The sequence below is a fragment of the Sapajus apella genome, unplaced genomic scaffold (assembly GCF_009761245.1).
Source record: "Sapajus apella isolate SASKATOON/1434 unplaced genomic scaffold, GSC_monkey_1.0 scaffold20, whole genome shotgun sequence".
NCBI classification, from domain to species: domain Eukaryota; kingdom Metazoa; phylum Chordata; class Mammalia; order Primates; family Cebidae; genus Sapajus; species Sapajus apella.
In genome coordinates this window covers 5,448,325-5,471,355 of record NW_022436960.1, presented here as the reverse complement: position 1 = coordinate 5,471,355, position 23,031 = coordinate 5,448,325, and the positions used below count along the sequence as shown (strand labels likewise).

General features: G+C 44.9%; 1 long non-coding RNA gene across 1 annotated transcript; it reads right to left on the bottom strand.

Annotated features, from left to right (window-relative positions):
* Positions 1-1,990: 1,990 nt before the first annotated feature.
* On the bottom strand, positions 1,991-22,404 carry LOC116557679. The gene is made up of 4 exons (XR_004271646.1): positions 22,257-22,404; positions 13,418-13,689; positions 10,162-10,165; positions 1,991-3,758 (listed from the first exon to the last, which is right to left on the bottom strand). It is a non-coding gene; the product is annotated as an uncharacterized LOC116557679 (long non-coding RNA).
* Between the last annotated feature and the right edge of the window lie 627 nt (positions 22,405-23,031).

The following is a 23,031-nucleotide window of genomic DNA, read 5'->3' as shown; positions in this document are numbered from 1 at the left end:
TCTGCCTGAGAGAATAAGAGCTTTGCAGGAGGATGAAGACAAGCCGTCTATGTCACAGTGGTGGAGATGCATTTGCCATATGGTGACCATATTTTCTGAATCAAAAATCAAGATACATGATCTGACACGAGGTTTGACGAGGGGACAGAATTTTTGAAATCCAGGCTGTCCGAGGAAACCTAGGACATATGGCCGCCATAACTGATCATTACTCTGCACAGAGGGGGCGTGGTTTGATCCACGAACTACCAAAGCCAGGATTCAGGCAGACAATTTATATCAATGCTTAAGTGCATATGTGGCCAACTGTATTTTCTGACCCTGTGTATTAGCCTGGACATGGCTGGGCACTCATTCATTCAGAGCAATCCTAAGCAAAGCTGGGCATGCCGAAATATAGAAAACCTTACAGACTACCTGGTCTAAACTGCAGCTCACCACACCAGTGGAGGAACTGAGGCTCAGAAAGGAGAAGCGAATCCCTCAAAAGCATGCAGCTCCTATAGAACAGAGCTGGGGCTGGGTGCTGTTCCTTCCTGTCACCAGGGCTAGATTTGAGGGACACATCAGAAAAGTCCATAAATTGAGAGAAAACCTAACATGCCAGCCTTGGTGTCACTAAGGCCACAGTCAGTAGATTCACTCCCAATGAAACAACCGAAGTGTCATATTTGATGGCCTTGAGCTCAAATCTCTCCAGAATATTGATGAGGCTGCCAAGCTGAATATGAGAATGCCAGGGTGTTTAAGACGCAAAGGAGGTTGTTATAACACGATTTGTCAATGCCAAAGAGTTCCAAGGACTCTGTGTCTTCAATATTATATTCTACTGATCTTTCTCCATTGGAGGTGAAGCAGTAATGAAAAGAGAAAGCTCATAGAAACAGAATGAGGTATTCAGGTGTGCACATTCAGGAGAGAGAGCTCGGTCTCAGCCAGACGAGAGGAAGATCAAAAGTCCTCCTGCCTTTCTCCAAGATGGCATTGGAGAGGGAACCCACCTGACAGCTACACCCATTGATCTTGAATCTCTGGTCTTTCTGACTTGGGAAGAGGCTGAGCTCCAGACGTACAAGCTGCCAAGAAACACTTAGTGCCTTCACAGCCAAAGAAAAATGTAACACGCCTGCCCAGCATGTGAGAAGGGCAAAAAAAAAAAAAAAAAAAAAAAAAAAAAAAAGTGGCTTTTCCTCTGGGGCTGACAAATACCAGCCCAGAACTCAGATTAAAATGCACGACAGACATTCTCTCCCTGATGTGGGTCTAGGCTGCAGAAATAATTCAGAAGAACTAATGGAATGGTCTGTGCTTGGCCTGCATGCCTCTTCTTCTGGAATTCCAGCACGGTCCCACCTCTGGGATGCAGAGCTGTTTGTGGGCATGTGGTCCAAGCTGGGGACCACCCATGTGTTTTCTTTCCTCTCCTCTCCTCTCTATGCTCTTCCTTTTCTAGTCTTTATTTTTCTCTACTCATCTCATTCATTTCCTTTTGTCTTTCTTCTCCCTTCTTTTCTCTTCTCTTCCATTTCTTCCCATCCCTTCTCTTTTCCTTCCTTCTCTTCTCTCTTTTCTTTTCTTTGTCTTTCCCCCCATCTGGGCTGACATACGAGGATGCAAATTAAAAATAAATTGCTCTGTGCCTAGATACTGTTGAGATCTGAGATGCTCTCCCAGCTGACCCATCATTTTTAGCCATCCATTCATGTTTTCGTCTACCCACCCTTGTACCCATCACTGTCTCCTGCCGTTCTCTCAGCCAAGCATTTATCTGTCTTTCTCTTCAATTCACATCAGCAGGCATTTCCTGAATCACATGTCAGTGCCAGTGACCCATAACACTCTATGGCAACAGAGATAAATATGACCTTGACTTGGAATTAGAGAAATCACCCAGTCTAGGAGGCAAACTTGTAATTATTGCTTAGTAAATGTTGCATAAGGGCAGAGCCCAGAGTCCATCCATCTATTCTGTGCAGTCTTTATTTTTTTGTATTTTTAGAGTCAGGCCCTCATTTTGTTGCCCAGGCTGCAGTGCAGTGGCACTATCATAGCTCACTGAAACCTTGAACTCCAGTCCCAAAGGATCCTTTCTCCTCAGCCTCCCAACTAGCTGTGACTGCAGGCATGTGCCATCATACCCAGCTAACTTTTTAAAAAAATTTGTAGAGGAGGGGTCTCACCATGTTACCCAGAATGGTCTCACACTCCTGGGCTCGAGGGAACCTCCTGCCTCAGTGTTCCAAATGCATTGCGATTACAGGCATAAGCCACTACACCCAGCCTCTGTGTAGTCTTAGGTGAATAGTTCTCTCAAGGGGAGGGAAAACACCAAATCTCTAAGTTGAAGGAGCACCTAGGAAGGGCGCATGGGGTGACGATGAACTGTCCTAAATTGCCTGGGACTGTAGGAATTCCTAGGATGCAGAACTCTCCACGTTAAAGTCAATACAGTCTCAGACAAACAAAGACGGGTTGGTCACATTAAGCATGCATTGGTCTGCGTGGTAGGCATTATAACAGGCACCCAAAGATGTCCAAATTCTAATTTCTGGAATCTGCGAGTGTGTTGCCTTACATGGCAAGAGGGACTTTGCAGATGTGATTACATAAAGGACTTTGAAATGGGGAGATTATCCTGGACTGCAAGTGTGCTTATAAAGGAAAGAAGGAAGAGGGCAGGAGTCAGAAAGGGTGACGTGCTATGGAAGTAGAGATTAGAGTGACGCAGTTGCTGGAAGTGTGCCACAGCCAAAGCAAGCAGGTGACCTCCAGGAGCTGGAAAAGACACCGAACGGATTCCCCGCCAAGACCTCCCAAAGGAACACAGCCCTCCTGACATCTGGATTTTAGCTCCAGGAGACCCATTTTGGGCTCTGACCTCCAGAACTTTAAGACAACAAATGTGTGTTCTTTTAAGTCACTAAGTTTACAGTAATTTGTTACAGTAGCAATAGGAGACTAATACACTCTGCTTTCTGAAAAATCCCCTGAAAACTTGGATCAGGTTGCCTTGCTGCCTTTCCGTGGCCCCCAGGCAGATTCTGGTTTCTCCCAAAATGCCATTTCTTTACTAATGCAAGGAGGCATGAGGCAAGTGCCGGGAGCACATTGAAACGCAACCCTTTACTGATCATCCTGGTTAAGCTGGAGCACTAGAATGGGAATCCAGACTCTTTGCCTGCATGTTTGGTTCTGCCTTTCCTTGCTCTGTCAGCTTGGTCTACTTCCCTGGAATCTCTGGTTCTCTGGTTCCCAGAATCTCTGGTTCTCTAAGATGAACTAAATAACATAGATTTATCATCTCGAACTCATAAACTTTGGTAACATTCTTAAGCGATTATGCATTTGTAATGTGTTTGTGACTGAATTTCGAGCACACACATTTTTAACATCACACCCAAGGGGGTGAAAATGGATTCTTGGAGAAGGGCGCTTACTGTTTCTATGTTTTAGAAACAGATGTACAGATGGTACATAACCGGATACACAGTACACCTGTGTTATAGAAAGTTCATGGAGTGATCACCAGGAAAATACGTCCAACACGTCTCCTTCAGGATGTACTAATGACAAAGAAAAAGGCTGAGAATCACTTGCCTAGTGATTGCACCGCCTGTTGCTATTTGAAAACGTATTTTAAAGGGCAAGGGCAAGAGGATGAAGCAGAGGAATCTCAGGAACTTTCTAGAGTCAGACAGATATAAATCCAGTTCTTCACGTGGTTGTAGATCTGTGTACTCTGAGATCAGTCTCTTTATCTATGACAGAAGATAGAACCGTCCTCAGGTTGCTGTTGGTATTTAATCAGATAAGGCAGGTAGAGATACAGATACATAGGTAAATATACATGGGCACAAGGCCTGGCCTTCAGCGATGTGTCTCCCCCTTTCTTTCTCATCTTTTTGCTCCTTACAAAACATCATCATGGAACCATTTCTTCACTGCCCACCCCACACTCTCATGCCCCCCCACCTGACACATATTTTTGCCTATAAATTGAATCAACATATGGAAACATCTAGCTTTATTTCATTCCCTGATTAGTGGAGCACCAAACAGGTGTCTTTGATTATTCTGGAGCCCAGAGAGGAGACAGTGCCGGAATAGGCTGACCCCTTTGGCCAGCGAGAAAAATAAGGCCCAGCGGGTGGCCTGGCCAAGCTGCCCTTGTGCTGCAACATGGTCACAGGGTTTCTCGGAATGTTCATCAGGCCACTGTCCAACTGCAGGGGGAGCTGAGGATTCAGCATGGAGGTCGTTCTGCTGGGTCCGCTTGTGTTATGATCAATTTGTGTTCTTACACAGTGCCCGTGCCTCCAGAGACAGACTTTGTGCCTACCATCCCATCTTCGCATAGATATAGAGTAATAGAAAAAAATAATAGTGTTCTATGACCTGTTACTGTTAAGATAAGAATTCCGTGTCATGGACCTAGTGTTCCTTTTATGAACCCCCACTGGAGGAAAAATAAATCTCCAGGCTCAATAGAGGGGACAGAAATGCTTCTTAAGGACATTTTCCCCTTTAAATCTAGTGAGCATCATGCATTGGAATCCATCTTGTTTCCTTCTGCACTTGGGCTGCCAGGAAAATCAGAGCCAAATTTGTGTTGTATTCCTAACATCTGTACAAAGCTTTTCTGATTTTTTATGTTAATATGTTTGATTTGTTCTTTGTAACTTTATCTTCTCTGCTGCTCCTGGATTCTTCCCAGAACTCTAGTGAGCTGACCTGTTCTCCAGGTAACTAACACCAGTGAGTATGCTCAGAAGACGACTAACGCTATTCTCCCCACTTTCCCCAGTTCTGAAACAGTTCAGGGTTCATAGATCTGCCTTTTCTCACCAAACATTGATACCACACTTAGATCGTGATCCAGAAGTCACGGCCCACAAGAGGCCACTTGGACCTTGCATCTTACTTGATACCTAACTCCAGGAATTGCCTCTTCAAAGGCACTGGATAAAAATGAAGGACCGGGCTCTAGGAAAGAAAACCCAGTTCAAAGTTCAGGTAAACAAATATGTTTTGACCGCCTAATCTAGGTATTGTGGAAGGTGCATGGACTCTCTCGTCCCAGAGCCCACAGTCTCACTGTGGCGACGGGCAGGGAAGAGTCCGTGTAGCACAGTTTCCTAAGTGCCATGGTGGAGCAAGTGCAATGCAGCATGGAAACAGGAGGGAGACCAATGTTGCAGACCCCAGAGAATCAGGCAGTGCTTCCTGGAGGAAGTGGCATTTGTGCGAAATTGTAAAAGACAGGCAGTTGAAAACTCATGTCCACATACAAAGCTGCACAAAAATATTCACAGGAGATTGTATTGATAATGGCTAAAACTTAGAGGCAATCAAGATGTCCTTCAATAGGTAAAGGAATGAACAAACTGTGGTACAACTGTACCATGGAATATTATTCAGCAATAATACTGGTGTGGAGGAAACTTACATGCATATAATTAAGTAGTAGGAGGTTGAAAAATCTATATACTGTCTGATTCTAACAATGTGACATTCTGGAAAAGGCTAAACTATGGAGAAAGTGAAAAAAAAATAGTGGCTCTTAGGGGTTTGGTGGCAAGGAGGAAGGGTTAGAAAGAGAGAGAGTGTGAAAGAGAGAGGGAAGACAGGCAGGCAGAGCACAAAGGCAGTCAGGGAGAAAGGACATTCCCGTTGGTGACAATAACAGAAGCCAAGGCGCAATACTGTGAAAATGCAGAGCCTGATTCAATCAGGACAGATCGTGTATTTTAGCTTCTGCTGTGTTGCAGAAACTTAAATACGAGACAGGAATAAGGGGGATGAGGCCAGGAAGCAAGTGGACCGGGCCACAGAAACCTAGATTTTGTCCTTAAGACAATGGGGAAAGTTTAAAATAACTCAAGCACAAGCATAAGATGGCCACAATTATTGCTCACTGCCACCAAGAAGCTGTGGATTTAAACCCTCAGCTTTGCCTCCTTCCCCTGCTCCTCTTCCAAGCACAGTCAGTGGGAAGTAACATGATCAAGTACACTTTTTAATGTCTAGTCTGTGAATATTTTTCATCAAGAGTGCCCAGGAATCATGGGGCAGACCATCTGACAGCCAATAAACAAACACCAAAAGTATAGCTCCGTGAAAACAGAAGCATTTACTGGACACCTACAAAGTGCCAGAAAGCTGCAGTTCTCTTGCTTTCTCTCTCCCTCTTTCTCTTTCTTCTTTCTTTCTCCGTCCCTCGTGCTCTCCTTCCTGCCCCACCCCCCATAACAATGTCTCAAGTTTGGTTTATTATTCCCATGCTACCACTGACAAACCGAGGCTGAGTGCCATGAAGCAATTTTACCTAATGCCAGAAGAAAGTGAGCCCAGGTCATCGGGCCCCACATCCGGTGCTTTCTATTTGAACTGCTTTCAAACTTACTATCCACCTCTGTTCATCCAATCTGAACTCTTCCAGCCTCTGCCAAAGAGGTCATTTCTTGGCACACTGAATCCCATTGTGGAGAGGGATAGGCTGGGTGTGTACTGGCTATCAGGTCACTAAAATTATTCTATGTAGACTTCTGCATCCATGATCTCACAGCAGCATCAATTATTGTGACCCAACTGTGTTGTTAATAGCTTCCTAAGGCTGTTACAACAAAGTTCCAAAGCAAGGTGTCTTAAACCCATAGAAACCTGCTCTCTCATAGTATGAAGGCAGAAGTCTGAAATCAAGGTGAGAGCAGGGTTGCTTCCTTTGGGGGCTGTGAGGAAGAGCCCCAGCCATGCCTTGCTCCTGGCCTTGGGTGTCTGCTGGCAGTCCTGGGTATTCATTGGCTTACAGCTGCCACACTCCCATTTCTGCCTCAGTCCTCACGTAACCATCTCTTTTTGGGTCTCTTCTGTGTCTGTGTCTGTCCCATCTTCCTTTCCTTTCTCTTACAAGGACACCAGTGGTTGGGCTTAGGATCCCATCCTAAATCCAGATGACCACAATTACTTCTGCAAAGACACTATTTCCAAATAAAGTCACATTCACAGGCATGGAGATCAGGACTTGTCCATGTCTCTTCGAGGGACATCATTCAACCTGCTATTGCATAGATGAGTAAGAGGAGTTTTCACGAGGCTCAGTGACTCCTCCCAGCACAGAGCTAGGAAGTAAGGGGGCTTTAAGACAGAAGACTGGCTCCTTCTGTCACAAGTCCAGGCCCCTCCTGTCTCCAGGCTTCAGTCATTATCTCGGAATACAACCCTTGGTTCAGAGATGTACATATAACATTCAGAGCCAAGGAGAATCAAGGAGCTCCGAAAAAGAAACACCTTTCATTTTCCACGGCAGTGTGCCTATTATATCTTGCTACATAACAACTACCCCAAGATGTTTTGGATTAAAACAACAAACATGCTTTATCTCACAGGTTTTGTGCATCAGCAGTTCCAGGTGGCTTAGCTGGGACTTTGGGATGGTGACCCCAGGCCAAAGTTATCAGCTAAACCTGCTGCCATGCCAAGGCTTGACCAGGAAACAGTCTGCTTCCAGGCCCATTTGTGGGGCTGGTGGAGGGCTTGGTTCTTCCCCTGGGCTGTTAGATGGAGGATCTCAGGTCCTTGTTTGTTATTGAGTAGAGACCGTCCTCAGTCTCTATTCAATAACAGTTTTATGCCTGAAGCTCACCATCTTTTGCTGGAGCTTACAGAGGGGCAGTCATAGACCTCTTGAGACCAGTAGGCCCAGGTACAGGTGATAAAAGCCCAGAGAGACCAGAAAGGGCAGAAGGTGAGTGGCTAGTGGACTCCCACCACCTGCCCACTGGAACCCTGGGGGCCTGGAGGGTAGGAATTGTGAGTCAGACTAGGGGTCTCCACAGGGCAGCCTGCTCACTCAGCCGGAGAAGGGGTAGAAGAACAAAAGCAAGTCACCACCCACCGTCACATAATCTGGGACATGGCATCTCAATCATGAGGCCACCAAGCCTGTCCCACACACAAGAGGAAGAGATTACACAAGAATGTGAATACCAATAAGCAAGGATCCCAGTGCACCATCTTAGAGACTGGCTACTAGACAGAGCCACAAAAGTAGACCCTCTTTGTCTGTGGATGGAGTGATGGGAAGATGTGAGGAACAGAGCTATGGCAATCATTCTGCTGCAGCGAAAGGAGGGCTGGGGATTTGGAGGAAGGCACGGCATGGAGCCTGAGCACAGGGCCAACAGCAAGGGATGCAGAAAGTGCAGACTCAGAAGAACCAGGCCCTTGATGACATGACTAAGCCTCTTGATCGGCCTCCTCTGAAGGCCGAAACCTCTGAAATGTTTAGATTTAACATGAGATAATAAATGCCGTGGACAGAAAGTCCTAATAGATGCATGACCCCACATATAAATATGGGCAAGGTAGAGAAAATAACCTCCTGAGGTTATTTTGCTTCTGGATACAAGCCTTTTTTTGTCATTCATGATCATTTGCTCACAGATGATCCACATGGATACTGTGAGCTGGGCTGGGGTGGCCATCCACAAGCCCAGGGCCAGGTTTCTAGCTGTATCCATATTTCCTTTATACGGAAGAACACCTCATATTTTATCAGGAGCCCCGAAGTCAAGCAGCTGATGAGGTTAAGGTCTGTCCACACCTGAGCACACAGCCCAAACCCCCAAATCCCAGGGACTATTCATTTCCCTGTGTTCGCAGGTGGGTTTTTAACAAAACTAGTAATGAGATCTTGCCTCCAAATCCCTTTTCCCTGGTGAATTCACTGGAGGAAAATCAGTTGGTCTGGGGGGAGTGCGCTTGGCCTGTTTTTTTTCCAGCGATGTTGAAAATCTACCATCTCCCAGCTCTGCCCTTCCACCCACACCCACCCACACGGAGACAGCTAACCATTAACCTGTCTTTCCCCATTTCACCGAAGAATCTGCGAGCACAGGCTCAGCCCCCACCCTCTCTCTCTGACTTCCTCCGACTCCAGACAGCACTTATGGAAAGTCAAAGTGTAATTGTGGAGATGTATTTGTGCTCTGGCCTTTTCAACTTTTTGAGAATCACACACTGTGGGTTTCCCCTAGCCCTGCCCTTCTCCCTACCCCATAAACAATGTCTGATCTACAGCCTTTGAGGTAGGTTTCTGATGGGAATTGCAGGTGATGGAGGCTCCTTCTGCTTCAGGGACCTCCCCCATTACCGAGTGGACATCACCTCCCCCACAACGTGCTCTGCTTCATGCATAGAGGAAAGAAATAACTCTTCCCTGGAGATGTGGTATCTGATTCATAAGAAAAAAAAAAAAGGAATTTTCAGGGAAGATAATAGGAAGGATTTTGTTTTTTTTTTTTCTCTTTTCACATTTTATTTGTAGAAGTATAATGACTAGATATCAATGTTCCCTTTTATTTATTTACTTTCAAATTTTAATGAATACCTCTAATTTTTATATTTAAAATGACTAGGCACCTATAGTTTGGAGCACATTGTATTCCACTGTGACAGCATATGGTATCAAGTGCTACTTATATATAGATTAATCAATGAGCAAATTCGGTTCTTACGAGGTGCCGTTCGTTCTTTAAATTGAAGAGCCATTGACAGCAGGAGAAAGAGGGTGCTACTGTCTTAGGATGCTACTGTCTTAGGATGAGAATCTACCATAAATCTGTTTACTTCTCCTGCTGTTCCTTTATTATCCAGCGAAGGGACTTCATATTTTCTAAGGGTGGCTGTTGTAAGCAGGCTCACCTATTCTGTTTTAGGTGGATTTCTTTCTTTGTTACACAGTGTATGCTTAACCTGAATGGGGTGGGAGGGTCAAACCATTCAATTCTATAAAGTTCCCAAGAGGCAGACACTGGAGGACTCTACTTCTGGTAGGTGTGGAACATGCAATTCTGCCCTCTCTAGATGTGGGTTCCTGATAAGGCTAGAAATCTCTGCTTTTAAAGTCCTTGGTACTCTTTGGCATAATGACAACCACCATTGCGCTAGGTACCAATGTTTGGGCCTGTGTCTGAGGCCCTATGCCAGGTGCATCACACACAGATTCCAGTCTCACAGCAGAGTGTGAACTGGTATCTATCTCCATTCTACACATAAGGAGGCTCAAAGTGTGATAGATCATATCACATGTGAAAGTCATGCCGTTAAACCAGGAATGCCTCAGATCTAAGCATTTGTTTTTTTTTCTGCCCACTCTATTACATTTCTTTATTGTTTTTCTCCTTTAATTTCTTTCCTTCTGGAGTGCTCACACTAACCTTTCTCATGTTCTGTTAGAAGCAAGGCTCATTAGAATAAGAAAGGCAATTGCCTGAACCTCACCATCTTTTGCTGGAGCTTACAGAGAGGCAGTCATGGACCTCTTGAGACCAAGAGGCCCAGGTACAGGTGATAAGAGCCCAGCTGAGACCAGAAAGGGCAGAAGGTGAGTGGCTAATGGACACCCACCACCCGCCCACTGGAACCCTGGGGGCCTGGAGGCTAGGAATTGTGAGCAGACTAAAAGAGCATTTTCGATTATCCCAGGAGAGAGGTGTTTAGCCAGGACAATTAGGTCATTTAAAATGACCATATTTTGTGTTAGAACCAAGGGAATTCTTAGTTCAGCCTGCCCTGGCTTTCTTAACCTCACTGGGTAAAGACACTGATGAGGAAAAAGAGGAGTCTCCCCACTGTCTGGTGATTTGCAAGGGGTCATCCAAGACTTCTGTGGAGGGTCTACCATCGGGGGAGGCTTGTGGGACAAGGTGCACAGCATAGGTAAGGAGTCATTGAATGCAAACTGATGATAATTTTCATAATGCTAAGAAGGGAAAGAAGAGGAGGGTCCCAAGGGTAGGAAGAAATTGTAAGCCACAGGATGTATAAAGGCTGCTTGGATGAAGGAATTTTGGACTACTCTGGGTGGCCCACCTGGTTGAGAAGGAGAGCCTTTGGGGTGGGGCTGGTGGAGAAAACAGTGCCTTTCTAAGGCTACAAAGACGGCCAGGAGTTAGCGGGGCAGAGACATGGGGAGGGCTTTCTAAGAAGAGGGGTCATAAGTAGTGGTGTAGTGATAGTTTTATATTTAAATTTAAAGAATGTCTTGATGGATTTTCAAGGTGAGGCTTTTCAGGCAGTTTCACCTTCCAATGTCCCCTACTTCCCATTTTCCCTACAGGTCAAATGATCAGATTCAAGCTGCTGTGACATGCCACTTTCAAAGCCCAGTAAATATCATTCCTTGTTAATCTGTTTATTCATCTCTTATAAACACCCTTTCCACCCCCTCCCCAGTTTCACCTGGAGGTCTCACACAGGAGCGCCTTCTCTCTGCTGTGCTCCCTGACTGCTGTGACCCCTGTGGACCCAGATGGAGCCACAGTCACTCCAGGAAGTCTTCTGTGCTGGCCCCACATCTTTCTCTTTTTCCTCTTTCAGCTTTCTCTGGATTCTAACAACGCTGTTGACGGGTTGGCTATGTCCCTACCCAAATCTCATCTTGAATTGTAGTTCCCATAATCCCCACATGTTGTGTCATGAGAGGGACCTGGTGGGAGGTAATTGAATCATAGGAGCAGTTACCCCCATGCTGTTCTTGTGATAGTGATTCTCACAAGAGCTGATGGTTTCTTAAGGGGCTTTCCCTCAGTTCACTCACACTTCTCCTTGCTGCTACCACGTGAAGAAGAACGTGTTTGCTTCTCCTTCCACCATGATTGTAAGTTTTCTGAAGCTTCTCCAGCCCTGCAGAATGGTGAGTCAGTTAAACCTCTTTCCTTTATAAATTACCCAGTCTCAGGTATATCCTTACAGCAGCATGAGAATTGACTAATACAGCTGTGCTCTGAGTCCCATCTGTTTTATCTGCTTTATGGGAGTGTGATAGCCCCTGGTCCACTGTGCACTCTTGGAGCACAATAATCTTGCTATAGAGTTCCTTGAATTCCCCAACAGACCCGAGATGCTATGAATCTGTTTCTGTCCATAACACTCTGCAGTTAAGGGCTGGTTCCCAATGACTAACTCTTGAAAAACACTTGAGTTTCTTCTATTAACAAAATGAAACAAATGATAACATTTAAACTTGACCATAATGTGTTTGAAATCTCATTTTTGCCTAGCCAAATGTCCTCCCCTTTTTTAGTTGAACAATTAAAGTAATTAGAAGTTTACTACAGATTAGCAGTACTATTTTAAAAGTTATAAGCCTCAGGTATTAGGCCTTCCTTTTTTGATTACTGGTGGCAGTCGGATTTGTTTACATAGTGCTTTACAGGTGACAGGAAACTTCTGGAGCCATTATCACGTTTTTCCTGCACACAAGACTGAAAGAGTATTTTCTACCCATTTGACAGATGAAGAAACTAAGGTATGAGGGAATGGGCAAAGGTGAGCCCAATATGCTGCAGCAGAGGAAAGGCATCTAGAGCTACCTGACAGAAAATTTTCTGCTCTTTTTTTTTTTTTTTTTTTTGAGACAGAGTTTCACTCATGTTACCCAGGCTGGAGTGCAATGGCGCGATCTCGGCTCACCACAACCTTCGCCTCCCGGGTTCAGGCAATTCTCCTGCCTCAGCCTCCTGAGTAGCTGGGATTACACGCACGCACCACCACGCCCAGCTAATTTTTTGTATTTTTAGTAGAGACGGGGTTTCACCATGTTGACCAGGATGGTCTCGATCTCTTGACCTCATGATCCACCCGCCTCGGCCTCCCAAAGTGCTGGGATTACAGGCTTGAGCCACCGCGCCCGGCCTTTCTGCTCATTTTAAGACACTACCCCCCAGCTTTTTTTTTGAGAGACAGAGTCTGACTCTGTTGCTGAGGCTGGAGTGCAGTGGCGCCATCTTGGCTCACTGCAACGTCTGCCTTCTGGTTCAGGCAATTCTCCTGGCTCAGCCTCCCGAGTAGCTGGGATTAAAGGCATGTGCCACCATGCCCAGCTAATTTTTGTATGTTTAGTAGAGAAAGGATTTTGCCATGTTGGGCTGGTCTCGAACCCCTGACTTCAGGTGATCCACCCACCTCTGCCTCCTAAAGTGCTAGGATTATAGGCATGAGGCACTGAGCCTGGCCTGGCCCTTGTCTTATAAAATCAAAAAAGTAGATACTACTGCATTTACCTAAGACCATGGACAGGGAGTCTGAAAACTCATTCATTTGAGTGGACTGAGGCATGGGAAAGTGTGTTGTTTTGATGGAGTGAGGCTCACATGCATTTCTCATTCTTTCTCTTCATTTAAGAAGTAAAATTATGCAGCAAAATATTGTGTTTCCTTCAAGCCCAGATTAAGCGTTTTGCAAAAAAGCAGTTTAGGAAGGAACAGGGATGGAGCAGAGCCTTCTGTAGTATTTTAAATCAAAGGAGTTGGCTATAAAATGTGGAGACTAAAATAACTGTGGAGAACACAATGCCTTCCCATAAAATAGAAACTTGGGAAGAAGACTCCAGATAAGAAAGGCTGACAGTTGGCACTTGTGTCATTTACCAGCAGGAAAGGGTGATTTGAATGATTCGAGTTGAATGTGCTGAGCTGGAGGTGAATCCAATATGACTGCAAAGCTCGGTACTGTCCTGGTCATTGTGCTTTGTGGGAGAGGGAGAAGGACTGTGAGTACTTGAGTCCAAAGGTGATCTTTCCTTACTTTGTAGTTCTGAGGAGACTGCACCTGGACGAAGCTGTAGAGATTTGGGCTATGTGGTATGAGACGCATGTATGCAGACTAAAAGGCATTCAGCCAAGGGATCTACAAATAATTAAAAGAAGAGTGAGATTACCTTTCATGGACGGACACAAAGACCAACTGTATGTATTTACTCTAAATGACAACAGGAGGAGACCAGAAAGATAATTGAAGGACTGCGTAGATCAAAGGGCTAGAGGATTTGCCCTCTCTGGCACAACGGTCTAGAATTGCAAGGGAAAAAAAAGAAAAAAACAGAGTAAATGTATGATGCTAACATGCAGTTTGCCTGTCAGAAAATCTTAAACAAAAACATAGGGAAATCACTTTTCGTGGAAGAACTCAGATTTCGGGGGTGATTCAAAACCTACCCTCATAAACTGTCAAAAGTACATTTGGAGGAGAGGAACCATGTGCAGTCAATGAACGAATAGTTTAGAGGATCTGCTAGGATAGTTCATGATTGGCCACTATGGCAATGTGACATAAAATAGGAAGCCCCAGTGGTGTTGCTCAATTACATGTGCATTCGACAAGCAGAACCTTGGGCATAGAACAGGACCCCTAAGTTTCTTACAGCCATGATAGAATATAGAGTATCTCTTTTGAAACAAGCCCCTACATAAGCTTCAAAAATAAACAAGTACCATTCAGAAGATGTGAACTCAGAGATACCAAAGAAGAGAGGATGCAAAATCAGACTTTTGGGGAAAGAGACCGAGCTACCATTTTTTGAAGACAAGTGCTGCTAAGTTTAATCCTGTAGTTAGCCTCAAGAAAAAGGAGGACATTAATAATCAATTCAAAAACATATATTTCATTGTATTTGATGGAAGGTAAAGGTCTTGAGAGAGAAAAGCCTAATGCAAGAACTAAGAAGAATCCAATATGGCTGCAAGGCTCAGAGGTGCAAGGTACAGAGAGCCCAAGCTGTTTAGAACCCAGGCCAAACTTTCTGTGATTCATGCAGAGGTTTGTGAGAATTACCCCAAGTCAGCAAAGAGGACCACTGGGAAATCACACATATAAAAATGACACCATAAAGTTTGTGCTTTGATCATTGTGTAAAGATCATCCTGGCCCTGAAACGGAGAATAGACAGGAAGAGTGAGATAACAGAGGTAAGGAGGTGAATTCGGAGTTTGATGTAGAAGCCCAGAAAAAAAAAAGATAATGAGGCCTGGACTGAGAAAATGGTGGAAAATGGTAGTCAGTTAAAGAGACTGAAAAAAAAAAATTGAAAACTATTGGAAAGATAGAATCCACAGGCCTCGTTGCTTAATGAGATGGGCGGGTTGGTGTTGAGGAAGGGTAGGTAAAGAGACATCTCGATTTCTCAAGTGGGCATCAAGTTTGAGGTAATGCCATTAATCAGAGGACACTGATAGTGAAGTAAAGCTCTGGGGAGGAGGATGTCATAGGGAAGCTAAAGTAAAGCCAACTTGAGCATATTAGTTGTTTTTGTTTTTTTTGTTATTTTTTTTGATGGAATCCTGCTCTGTCACCCTGGCTGGAGTGCAGTGGTGTGATCTCGGCTCACTGCAACCTCCACCTCCGGGGTTCAAGCAATTCTTCTGCCTCAGGCTCTCAAGTAGCTGGTATTACAGGTGCCCACCACCATGCCTGGCTAATTTTTCTATTTTTAGTAGAGACGGGGTTTCACCATGTTGGCCAGGCTGGTCTTGAACTCCTGACCTTAAGTGAGCCGCCTGCCTCAGCCTCCCAAAGTGCTGGGATTATAGACGTGAGCCACTGCATCTGACTAAATATACTAGTTTGCAGCCTCTGTGATATGGCCAAGTCTCAAGACAGTCATCACATATATAAATGCAAAGATCTGGGGTCTAAGGAGAATCACGGCTGCAAATGCAGCTGCGGGAGTCATCATCATGAGTGGTTCATGCAGCCTGAGAAGCAGAAGGGTGTCAGGAGATAATGTAAATGAGATGATATAAAATTATTTATGATATTTTAAATGGCTTATGGCAAACTTTGAGGAACATCAACAGCTAATGGCTGGTAGAGAAAGACAGTCCTGGAAAGGAGAATGAGAAGAACACTGTAAGAGGCCAAAAGGAAACCCGGATCTAGGGGCCATTAAGGAAGTTCCAAGCAGGACCCAGGAATGTTCTTCAGGATGATGGGATGGGTCAGGGCACAAGTACTAAGACTCTATTATGGGTTCAGCTTTTTTGATACAAAGATGAATAAGAGAAACATATCTGGCCGAACTGCCCACAGATGCCAGGAGGCTTTTAGAAAAAGAAACACTAGGGCCGTGCCTTGAAGGCAGAACAGGAATTTTCTGGGAAAGAAGTCATGCCAAGCACGAGGACCTGAATACGCAAAGTCTAAGTTGTGGCCAAACAGAATGTGCTTGAAGAACAGGAAGCAATTCCATACGCAGGTTCAAGGGGTTTGTGGTGGAGGGGTGCCTGGGAGGATATGGGCACATGGGGATTTGTAGTGGAGTAGAAGCTTGTGCTGGGATGCTTGACTCTTGTCTTACCAAATGTGGGGAACCTTAGGGCTTTATAAGATGGTAAAGAGCGGCCAGGCACAGTGGCTCACACCTGTAACCCCAGCAATTTGGGAGGCTGAGGCAGGTGGATCACCTAAGGTCAGGAGTTCCAGACCAGCCTGACCAACATGGAGAAATGCCATCTCTACTAAAAATATGAATTTAGTGGGTGTGATAGCACACGCCTGTAATTGCAGCTGTTTGGGAGGCTGAGACAGGAGAATCGCTTGATCCCAGGACGCGGAGTTTGCGGTGAGCCAAGATAATGCCATTGTAGTCCAGCCTGGGCAACAAGAATGAACCTCCATCTCAAAAAAAAAAGGTAAAGAGCATGTTCATCCTTGTTCAGAAAGATGTCTTTAGTGGTGATAGCCCTGGAGACTATAGAGCTGTGTGGAGAGGAGGCATATTTAAAAAAGAGACTGGATATGCTTTAGTCATTAGTGCAGGGGATTCGGGGGTGAGTATTTTGGGGCTTGTCTTGGGTATCAGAGAGGACGATTCTGTTTTTCTAAGAAGATGAGAGGGGGACAGTTTTAGAGTCCAGCAAGGGATAGTTTAGTTACAATAAACCTAATCCTGGCCATTGTCACTGATTGTTTCCATAATAATAATAATCAAAAGACCAGAAGCAGGGGCAGCATTATTGACTAGATGTCAGGAATTTGAGAGGAGATGAAGGTCTAACCAAATCTTGGGGATGAATTCTCTTTGACTTTCTGAAGTTGAATCAGAGATGATGATCAGGACCATGGCACCACCTCTCACAGCATCATGTCTTTCAGGGTCTTTGGTAGAGAGAGCAGCTGCCTTCTGCGGAACATCGCCTCTGTTCTAAGACCTTAACCTACACGCTCTAATCAGTGCTAGTACCAACACTATGAAGTCACCCTTAGGAAGCTTGCCTTGTCTTGGGTCAGACTTTAAAAGCGGCTGAGTTCAATTTCTAGCCCAACTTATTCTGGTTCCCGAGGGGCTTCTTCCTTCTTTATATCTGCGTCTCTTTATCCACTGATCACCCTGTCTGGCATTATCCGGCATCACCCTGGAACCAGCTGACTGACCTTACTGTTTCCTGATGTCTTAGCTTGCTGAATTGCTATGAACCAAAACTGAGACTATAAGCGAGTGAAATGGGGAGGGAGGAATCAGGATTTGCATTATCAGTACAGTGATTCTTGTTGACATTGCTGAAAACCCCATGAGGTGAGGGGCAGAGGAGGCTATGTCTAATTACTTTTTATTTGTATCAATGAATAAGTGCTTCTCTTTCTAGAAGCCCCCATTAAAAGCCAGTGAAGAAGCATCATTGGGACAGGGGTCCCAGACATTCTTCACTTCCCATCCCCCATACGCATTGAGCGCTTCCTAAGTGACACACAGCATGTGACATTCTTCTCTCAATTCTCCAGGTGACAAGGCAGTTATGTCACTGGCAGGGTCATGACCAGGACAGAATCATGCATGGATCTCCTAAACCCTCTCCACTTGGATTGGCAGCCTCTTTTTCACTGCTGTGATGGAAACAGATGAATAAATAGGAGCTAGAAACCATGGACCATCAAAGAAGTCGTTATGACTTAATGACTGAACCATTTCTCAGATGAAGAAAATGTGGCATAAGAGCTGAAAGTTAATGCATTAAAGATCACATCTCAATCTGGATCTCCATAGAAGTCTATGTATACTTCTGGGTAATTGCACATTCCTCTCCCCCATATGCTGTGGACAATTGGCAGAAAAAGTCTGGCTTCCAATTCCGGACCCCAATGCTTCATAGTGTTGGCACACAGAGGCTGACCAGGAGCTCATGGCTAGGCATGCTGCTGAATGTGAGGCTATTGTTTGTCAGGCATTTTACTGGTCCTGGCATTTGAGTAATGATGTTAATCACTTTTATCTAGTTTCACCTCCAATTTCGTGTTGCATTTGTTGTGAATTTTAATCCTCTCTTCCTTGTGAAGAAGATAGTATTATTATCACCATTTTTGCAAATGTAGTAACTAGGAACCTAAGAATTTAAAACCTGCCTTGGTTCATGAGGCTGGTAAGTGGTAGACGAGGACTTGAACTCCAAACTTCTGATTTTGAATCTTAAATGGATGTGCACAGCTACCGAGATGAATGGGACCCCATCTGTACCTTCAGGAAGGTTCTAGTCTCAGAGAAGTGATGTCAGAAAATAAACAGAGGGATGTGCACTCCACTCCTTTATTGCTTGGGATCGGCCTGTGAGCTCCAATCCATGGGTTTGCATTTCAGAACAGGAACAATGTCCTCCTTGGGGGAGGAAAAGCAAATAGGCCTGAGAAATGGTTCAGTCATTGTTAATGTCATGACTGCTTCTTTGATAGTCCATGGTTTCTAGCTTGTTTCTTCACCTCTTTCCATCACTGCACTACAAGAGAGTCTGCCAACCCCAGCCAGAGAGGATTCAGGAGATCTGTGTATGGTATTCTGTCCCTGCTGTGACCCCACTAGGGAGCAGGCAGGAATTAAGTGATGAAAAATGCTAGTATGAAACATTGCCATAATTGCTTTCTGGAAAACAACAAACTTAATTCCCAGTCAAATGTCATTAGAATTTTCCAGGCCCTCTGATGGGGAAGATAAAATGCCCTTCCTAGAAATTTCTCATGCTCTGTGGTTTCTACGAGATGAGGAAGACTCTGTAGAGAAAGACAGTGTGGTGATATGACTTGGGAATCTATGCTGATTTCCCTGTTTCATCAAATGTACATGGGACTCTTCTTAAATGGACGAAAAACTGCAAAGCCCAGGCTGACATACATTTTAAAAATGTCTATGAGCATAACAAATGGCTCTGGAGTCACTTAGCCTGAGTCCCATCCTGTCACTTAATAGCTATGCATCCTTGAGTACCTTACTTAAGGTATAAAGCTCTGATTTTCTTGTCTGTAAAAGTAAGGCTGATGCTAGAATTTTCCTCATAGATCTGTCAGGACCTTTTTATAAGTTATTCCAGGTTAAACACTTAGCATGTGCCTGGCACAATAAATGTTGGCAATGACTGTAACACTTTTTCTGTTTCTCTTCTTCTCCAAGCTGATATGTGGAGACTGGGCTGTTTTACTTCAATGACCCTTTCTTTGGTGTCATAACTTCCTTTCTGAATTCATCAAATTATTCCAAGTGGCAAAGGTCCTCACACGGTGGTTTTGTGGACCCACAAAGCCCAACAGTCGTTCCAGAGTCACGTGGAGTGCTGGATAAGTGTCTATGGCCCTGAACTTTGTGGGGAGAGGATTGATGAGTTGAGCCAATAGGTGTTGAAGTGTATAGCAAGAAGACTCAACTCCCTTCTTGTGATAATGGAAATAATTTCAATTCATTTACATCTGGTTGGACAGAAACATGTTTTTAGCAGTGAGCAAGTCTTGAGGAAATCCATTGACCTGAACAGCTATATAATGCATGAAGTTACTGGACAAAAAATGATATTCATCTTCAGTTTATAATAGCATTTTCTTCTGCAGCACCTTAACTTAGGGGTGGTGAGGGGTACTGCTGGTGCAGCCACTCTACCACTGACAGGTGCATGACCTTTGTTGTATCTAACCATAATTGGATCTATGGTGAAATAAAATAAAAACCAACACAAGTTTTGACACTAAGATAATAAATTATAAATTATGGAAGTCTACGCCACCAAGGATCTTGTAAACAACAGGCTGGTCTCTTAGCAACAGACCAACGAGAGCAGGTTGTTGATTGAAATGGAGCAGACAGGATTGTTTTGCAGTGATTACTACCAAAGACCAGGAACTACATTTCAACACCTGCCCGAGGCCCCATCTCTGCCCAGCCCTTCTTTGTCTAGTGGCCAGTGCCCCTTCCCCACTGACCCAGGTGACCAGACCCCATGGAGGGGACAAAAGAGATGTGGACTAAAAGATAGAGGTGGGCTGAGGATACCCTGTGGGCCCACGAGGGAATTAGAGAGGGGGTAGGAGAAATAAACACATTCTTATTTGATATTGTTTGAAATTAGGACTCTAAACAGCGGACTCCTTTTCTCCCCTGCCCCTAATTCCCTTTGGTTTTGAAAATCTCACTGAGGGTGGTTGTCATGAAGGAATTTAGACAAGGCTTTGACAAGGTGCCAAAATGGTTTATTTTTAAATGTTGTTCCCGAAAGCACCAGAATATTAATTTGGAGCAAATGTTACTTGGAAGAGCGAAGGGGTTGTGGTCACACAGACTTGGAAGGAAGGGTGATGGGGATTAAGGTGTTTGTGACCTGGAATTAACAAAGGCAGGTGGACTGAAGGGCTCAGTCCCCAGGAAGCTTTTTTTTTAAACAAATACACGTGTAAGAGAGAGTGTGGGTGAGTGTGGGTGTGTGTGTGTCGGTGTTTCTCAACTGCAGGGCATTTTCAGAGTTGGGGTGCAGAGGGAGGTTTTCTTTAATTAATTAGATGTTTACCTCCAGCATCATCCCTCAGTGATTTAGACAATCATCTGCCCACATGTTAGGAGTGAGATTCGAGAAAGCCTCTTGGAGTGAAATTTTCCTGGAAATATCCTGATTCTTAGCAGCACATGCCCTCTCCCTCTTTCTGTGATAGAAACAGCCAGTTCTGCATTATTCCAAACCACAAAGCAAGAGGCATGCCACCCCAACTTAGGATATGAAGGAAATACCAGCCCCCTAATTGCACCGGGGCCACACAGCCTGCACCTCCCTCCGTCGCCCTGACTGCATCCATTTTATCGTTTCATAAGAAAAGTGGCCGGCTGAATTATGACTACTTGTGATTTATTTGGCATGTCATTTTAAACTTTTCATATGTATCAATTTTCCATTTGAAAAGAAAGAGAAAATTCACTGCTATTCTCCAAGGCCTCATTTTTGGGGGGCTCCTCTCATATCACGAACAGAGGCTTTGTGACTTCTGAAGTGACTAGGTTTTGGAATATATCTGTGCTTGGAAGCAGTCTGTTGGGATGAAATTCTATCTGGAATGGTGCCCTGGCCCCATCAGAGAGAGGCTCTGGATTTGTAAAACACCTGTTAAGGACCCCTGGTTATGAACCCCCCACAAACACGTCTCCAGCACCCACAATTGTGCTGCAATGAAGGCCCCATTGCTCCATTCCACAGATGAAGCTGCAGAGGCCCAGCAATGCCAAGCGACTTCCCCAAGCTTAATGCCAGAGCCCACTTCCACTTCGGGATGAAGTGGCTTCAAAGTCCATACTTTCCGCATCACGGCAGCCTGCTCTGGGGAAGGTCACAGCCAAGAAGGCTCCAGGGCTGTCTTACTGCTGCTGCCTCTTCTTCTTTTAATTACAAAAAAAAAAAAAAAAAAATGCATCATCATGAAAACCAACCATACACAAGACATAAAGTTAAAAGGCAAAGTCCCCCCTCATCCCCTCTCTCGGCCCCTCAAGTATGTTAGAAGATCTTTTCAGAGTTGAATTTTCACTCTGCAGGAGGGTGTTTAGCACACGAAGAATACGACCCTTTCTTCCATTTGTTTGTAGCTGGTACATTTCGAAAAAAAAGTGACCCTTGTCTTTGATGTTTTTTATTTTCCTTTATTTTTGTCAACATATTGTGGAAAATGCTGAGTTATTTGGATCGTTCTTCCCCTTTTCTCTCCGACAGCAAATCACCAAGATGTACCTTTCCAGCGCCTAACATCCATGAACTCACCAAAGTTCCAGGCTGGAGTTATATTGTAGAACGTAAGCAGTTCTTGTCAGTTCTGATCTTGGCAATGTGAATTCTCCCCTTTCCCCAGGGAGACTCAGAAACCTGCATTTTCACAAGATTCCCCAAGTGACATGTGTGCACAACAGGGTTTGAGAAACCCTGTGATGGACTCAGCTGCTTCAGAGGGAAGACACAGAACAATTGCCAAGTTATCAAGGAAAGCTTGGACTGACAGCAGAGAACGCAGTAGAAATGCACCATCCAACTGCTGTCAGCTCAGGCCCTAGCTACTGCAAGAGCATGGAGAACTGTTTCTTCTCTGGGCAGGCCTGATTTCAATCAAATGGAAGCAGAACTGTGAGGACAGTTTCCCACCCAGTAGCTTGGAGCCCTACCTGGCCACCAAATTGGCCTAGCTGGTCCTACCTGCATTTGGTAAGAGCTGGGGATTGGGCCCAGGCAGAGAGCAAGACTGAACTGGCTTCCTCTCCAGTTTCCTCTGGGGTGGCGGGGTCCCGTGTCCTGCCCCCGCCTCGCCCTGTGCAAGCTTGGTGCAGTGCAGCCCCTCCAGCTCTTGCCCCACAATGCCGTGCGCAGGCTGGCAGCAGTTCAGCTGAGGACTAAATGCTTGGCTCAAGTTCAACGCGGCTGCCAAGATTTGGCAACCAGAGAGTTGCAGGGAAGCAGCAGGCTGCTAAACCCTTTCACATTTTTAATTAGATCCACACACCCATGTCTTTGAGCTATCATAAATATACAGATGACATAGAGAGTATTATTCGGGGTTAAAAAAAAAAAAAGGAAGCAAACTCTACCAAGGTACAGCTTACCTTATTGAAATAATTTCCCTATCACTAGTTTGAGGGCTGAGGAGGAAAAAGAAAGGGTAGTGATATTTGCTTAAGTAGAACCATGTCTGACAAGGGAATCTACCTTGGATTGGGAAAACACAGGTCTCGGCTGCCTTGCTTTCATCCTGGGCTTTGAGAATATCGCCAGAAGAGGGCATTCTTGGCACCGGCTCAGCCCTGTGCAGCCCTGAGCTCGCAGGGCGCAGAGCTGGAGGAGTCATCCCTCAGGCCACTCCCAGCTCCCTTTCTTGGGGACAGCACTGCCACGGAGCAGCGATGTTCTCTGCTTCGCCCTAAATGCAGCAACTTGTATGTTCCATGTTGCTTTACTATTTTCCTTGTTGTATTTC